This window comes from Gossypium hirsutum, chromosome A12 (assembly GCF_007990345.1).
Source record: "Gossypium hirsutum isolate 1008001.06 chromosome A12, Gossypium_hirsutum_v2.1, whole genome shotgun sequence".
In the NCBI taxonomy this organism is placed as follows: Eukaryota; Viridiplantae; Streptophyta; class Magnoliopsida; order Malvales; family Malvaceae; genus Gossypium; species Gossypium hirsutum.
In genome coordinates this window covers 80462343-80468596 of record NC_053435.1, presented here as the reverse complement: position 1 = coordinate 80468596, position 6254 = coordinate 80462343, and the positions used below count along the sequence as shown (strand labels likewise).

Here is a 6254-nt window from a genome sequence, read left to right as displayed (position 1 = left end):
TAAGGAACAAGAATTTAATCCTGACTGAAACTCCCCTAAAGAATGATGCATTACAATCAAGGTTCTAAGAACTAAACCGACATTCAAACTTGTAGCTATAAGGTTATCAATTCTTGATTCAATTAGTTCGTTCAATTTAATTAAATGAATTATTTAAAAATTCATAAAATTAAAAAAAGATATTCGCAGGTCACCTTATCTAACCCTTCTCTCTAAACTGATATCCCAACTAGTTAGGATGGTCCAACCAATATATCCAGTCTGATTTAAACAACATTGACTACAATGTCTCCTCTCACATCATTAGACATACATTCCAGAAATGATGCAAATTATAACAACAAAATGCTACAAATATCCTCAGCCGTTGTCTGGATTTACTTATTGCATCAAACGTGATCCTCGGTACCGACACTGTAATTCTCATGTCTATCAAAACTATTCGGATTCTAACCTTGAAAATCCCTAACTCGTAAGGAGCCCCAAATTAAAGAGCCTATCTAGTAATGAATATATAACCTCTCAAATTTAAATGGTCGTCCATGTGAAGCTACTATTACCAAAATGATCTTGTATTCATGATGCATATTTTATATGCCAATAATATGCATACATACACATATACATACACGCAGACATTATTTGATATTTCAGTTCATGATCATGGCAGTGAGAGCCATCATATGGAGGTACTGCAAAAGCTTATTGAGATGGAACGAAGGTCAAACTCAAAGCCGATCAGCCTTTTCGGTGTGGCTAGTCATAGTCAAGCGATGTATGGTCATGGTCACAGTCACAATTCAAAGATCTATACACGGTAGCCTCTAACAGGCTAATACATTTGTATGATATAAACAAGGCATAGAAAAGACATCCAGTGTATTGACATGCATGCATGCATGCATTCATACATATATACATAACATCTGACTGCTACACCTTGTTAGCAAGTTAAGCAGCAGGACCATTTACCTGCAAGCTGGCATTAAAGCCTTGGAATGAGCAATGAAAGAGAAGAGCGCACAAACTGTTCCACAAACACTTTAGAGTACCTTGTTATGCTGATGGACTGGTGTTTGCCGAGATATGTGCGAGATTGATACTGTAGGAGCTACCAAGTTTCACATCCTCAGGCTCTCCAGCATTTGATTTTATTACTAGTTAGTAATGAATGTAATCTATATTTTGACCAGATATCGTTTAGACCTTTCGGCATTTACCAACCTTTAAGTCAGAACAGGAAAGAGAAGCCAAGAAGGACACTAAATAAATTCAACATGATGAGTTCGGATTCAAACTTGAATGTGGTTTCAGTGTTATATTTACAGACTTCCATCAACAATTTTTTAAGGGCTAAAAACTGAAAGTTAATATATATTGTGTAAAAGGTAACAGTGCTGAAGAAGAGGAAAAATAACTTACATGATCTTCAAACTCGGGGCTTGTCAAATTGACACACAGATTTCTCATCAACAACAATGCCTGCAAAGAGCCAAACAAAGCCCCTTGATTTAACTGTAAGCTTTATGTCAGGATATGACATCTCTATAACCTCACACCAACCACCCCCCCGAAAAAAAAAAAGAAAAGAAAAAGAAAAGCCTGGATAATTAACATCATTTAGTGTGACATACCGTTTCAAAATTTATCGGGTCCAGCTGCTTCAGCTTCTGCAAGTGCCCACTTGCACTGAGGTCAAAGACACTGCCAATGAAGCTGTACACCTCAGCAAAATCCGGCATAGCTGCATCAAATCAGAAGCAGAGTTATTGCTAATGGAAGGAAGGAAAATTTCAAGTTGCGGTAAAAACTAATGAAAAATTACATCATTTAAAATAAAAAAGAGAACTTGTAAAATTTTCAGAAATTAAAAAATTACACGCTGACATTGAAAAGTTTGCTACATGTGGAATCCTTATTTGCACTTAATGCCACAATGTTTTTAACGGCTCGATTTTGGGGGTGAACTGTTTGACAGGGCAAAACTTTAGGAACCAAACTGAGAAAAAAAATTCTTTAGGTGCCAAATTGAAAAAAACAGCTATTATAGGGGCTAATTTTAACAAACAGCAACAAAAAGAAGAAATGGGAAGAATATAGATCAAAATATGCCCATAGTCAAATACGTAGATGTTCTTTATCATGAGGCAGCTAGAGTTCATCATGAAGTATCTGAGACAAAATGGCCATTTTCTTGCAAATAGAGAAATATGTCTTTTTGTAACAATAAACAAATGTCAATATGAGCGAAAGTATTTTTCAAGTGTAAAGATAAGCGCATGTATCATACAAATCAGAGTTATCTTTTGATAAAAAGAACTTAATTCAGTAATCAGAAACAGCTGCTAAACCGTATTTGATTTACATCATATTAAGTGCTGCATGAGATAGCATTATAGATGTCAGTATTATTGAAGTGTTATTTTAGATTTATTATTTTAAGAAATTGCATGTGTCCTGTTTTTTGCCATTCCAGTGTTGCAGCTTCGAGATATGATAATATGGCAACATGGTCTAGGGATGCCCATATCAAGCTCAAAGTAGAAATAAATTACTAACCTCTAGATTTGTTCCCATGACCCCCTCCATCAATGGTTTCACTAAACAACCAAGTTCCGGAAGTGATTTTGTTGCTACTACTGTAACAAGAATTATGCACAATACATGGTCCAGCCAATGCTGCATCATCTGAAAACATACATGATTCATATGTGATTATATTTCCAGACTTGAGAGTAAGAAAAATTAAAGATAAAAGCAGTGCAGGAAAAATTAAAACCTTTGGTCAATTGAGATACAGAGACGGGTGGCACGGAATTGTAATTCCAGGAAGATAGAGCTGAAGTAGCAATCGGATTTCAAAGCATCGATGATGAATATTTTTCTGTATGTATAACCTGAGTTAAGCAACGCCGATGAAGATTGAAACGGTCCAGCAACTTGGGATACAACAGTAGCTGCAACTCATGCACAACTACCCAAAAAAATATACAACCAATATCGAAAAATATACCATACAGACAATTTTTGGGAGCTTTTTGTGGGTACCCATGAGCTGCTTCCCTTTTTGGCCGAGGGGGCGGTACATGTTCACTCATCCCATTTTACTGAACCTTAAGGAAATAATTCTGAGCATGGCTATGGATCTGTCAATTGCACCCATTAAAGTCTTCAGCAAACACATACCAAAAACAACATATATGGCCAAATTCATTGCGGGAAGAAACCATACCATCTTTCTAATTTACTTGGATCACTGTCTTAGACCCAACAAATGCTTCAATCTTCTTCTAATCATGATCAAATCTAAAATAAGGTAAACAATGATATCATTAGCACCACAAGCCACAGAGTATGCATATAATAATGTAAATATAAACAAACTCTATCAACGTATTTCTACGTTAAAAATCAATATCTTATTCAAATTTCATGCATTCCAAAAGCTTAATTCTAAGTACTTGGAGTTAAAATCAATATCTTATTCCAGTTACTCCTCAACCAAACAATGCCATCACCAAATTATCTGAAAAAGCAAATTGCATCGAACTGGTAAGTTTCCAAATACAACGAAATCCTCCTCAACAAATCTAGCAACCTTCTTCGATTTTTTTCAAGGAATTGACTTTGTTACTCACTTCATTAAATTCAAATTTAAAATTACTTAGAATTAAAATCAATATGTTATTCCAGTTGCTTCTCAACCTAACAATGTCATTACCAAATCACCTGAAAAAAATCACCAAGTAATTGCATCGAACTGGTAAGATTCCACATAAAACGAAAGCTCCCTCAACAAATCTAGCAAAAACTTTCGTACATCACTTAAGCATATTATCTTCAATTTTTTTTAAGGAAATTGACTTTGTTACTCACTTCATTAAATTCAAATTTCAAACTGAACAAATAATAGCTAAAAACAATACTAAAGAGAAATGAAATCTAGTAAATTTTACTGACAATTGAAGAGCTTCGAGAGACTTATCGTGCTCCTGCTCAGTCCAGCTCTCTTTAGACTTGGTAATAGTGTCAGGCTTCCTGATCTTCTTGTTCGGATCCTCCGACTAGGAACCGGTATTACCAACGGCGGACATGGACACGGAACTAGAAGGCGGAGGATGAGGCGGCGGCGGTAGAGAATTAAGAGACCATAAGCTTGAAATTCCCAAAAATTAATTTTAAAAAAATAATTAAATTGATTTAATTTTGGGATTTTCTTTAAATAGTAAAAAGAAGTAGAAAATATGGAAATGTGGTGAGGAAAAATGTGGTAAGGAAGTTACAGTTCGAGCATTTTTATATTCAAACTGGAGGGAGAGTTAAATGGCGGGAACTAACCGTACAGGTGGATTAATATGAGTCGTTTGATTGATAGGTAGGACATGTCCCAAATTGTAGGTTAATTCAAAGGTTTTAGTAAATAATAATTAATTGAATCGAAAATTAGTGATTTGACGAGGTACATAAAATCATAGATATAGAATAAATAGCTGTGAATCAAGAAAAGAAAAATTAGTAATTTAAGTGAATCAATTTAAGAATTTTGTATTGTTTTTTAAATAAATTTTTTATTTTTATTTAATTATTATTCAATTGAAGGTTCGATTAGTTGAACGAGAACTATTAATTTGATTTGTTGAATCGTCGTCCTAATTTTTAGGACACTGAATGAAATAGAGGGGTAATTCTCACTTATATGGCCATAAAGTTTCTATATTATGCAAACGTGGTTGATTCTATTTTTAAACTTTAAAATGCTTTAATTAAGTTTTAAAGGTATTAAATATTATATTAATCAAATTTTTCTATCAATTTATTCATTTATTTAAACATTAAGTGCGATTCAAATTTGACTTGTTCATGCACCCCCAATAGAGGTGGCTTAGTGAGAGTTCGTCGTGGCGATGCCTATGTCTAAGGTACGTTTAGTATTGTGGGGTTCGTCTATGAGAACATGTGTATAGAATGAGGTTCATCTACTAGGAACATGTGTAGAAGCTCATAGAGGTGACATAACAACACAATATTAGAGAAAAAATTGTCAAATTTGAGTACCAATTGATGTATTAATTGATGCAAATTATTATAAGACCTCCTAATAGTTGGGTTGATTTTAGATTGGATCAATCTAAACTAAATTAATTCCAGTTTTAAAATTTTCACATCATTTCAAGTTTGAATTGTTTCTAATTCAAACTATTTTGAATTAGGTCATTTAGGTTTGTCACTTGAACATTTTTTTTTTCTGGTCAATTCATATAAAGTTTAAATAATTTCAGTTAGGATAATTTAAAGTTTGAATTATTTATGGTTCGAGATGGATGAATTCAAAATATTAACTTTTTGTGATTATATCAAATTGAATAAGTTTATAGTCAAATTAATTGAATTATATTTTTGTATTGGGATCAAAATTAAAATATTGTTATTAGTAATTCCTTATTCATTGAGGTACACAAATTAGTTCACACAAAACCATAAAAAATTTAACCCAAACTCAAACTTGGAAAAATTGTCAATCCACGTTTCCACACTTGGTTTGGTTTAAGAAAAGAAAAAGGAAAGAGAAAAATAATCACACAATAATCAAAATTGAAAGCAACACCAAATCATAGTCTTTGGATTTTCTTTCCCAAATATTAAAAAAAAATTAGTGTCTCGACATTAAATTGTAATTTTTACGATAGTAAAAATATAATTTCACTATTTTAATATTTTATATATCTTTATAATTTTTAAATGATTAAATCAATTTTTTATTGTTTTTATCATGGACTGAGCCGAGTTGAGTTTAGGTTGTGTCTAAGTATGATATTAATATACTTTATACTTGTTCAAGTTTGGTCTAACTTAAAATATGAGCCTAAAATTTTGTCCAAGTCCGACCATGTTTGCAAAAAACTCACCTAAGCTTATTTTAGACTCACCTATATTATTTTTAAAATTTATTTATATTATTTTAATTTAATATTTAATAATTTATTTTTTATTTATTGAATTTTTTATATAGTCATCTTAACATTATTTTAATGTTTACATTAGAGTAGTGTTATATATTTAGTATAGGTTTATTTTTTTAATGTGTTATAAATAACATAATATATAAAAATAACATAATATAAAGTATTATAAAATTAAAAACGGGCCGAGCTCAAACCTTGAATGTTCAAGCCCGAACTCGACCCATATTTTAAACGGGCCTAATTTGTTGTCAAAGCCCATTTTTTGGGCATAATATTTTTGTCCAAATCCTC

At 32.3% G+C, this 6254-nt stretch overlaps 1 pseudogene; it reads right to left on the bottom strand.

Annotated features, from left to right (window-relative positions):
• Nucleotides 1-1269: 1269 nt before the first annotated feature.
• On the bottom strand, nt 1270-3088 carry LOC121211414 (protein REVEILLE 6-like; annotated as a pseudogene).
• Between the last annotated feature and the right edge of the window lie 3166 nt (nt 3089-6254).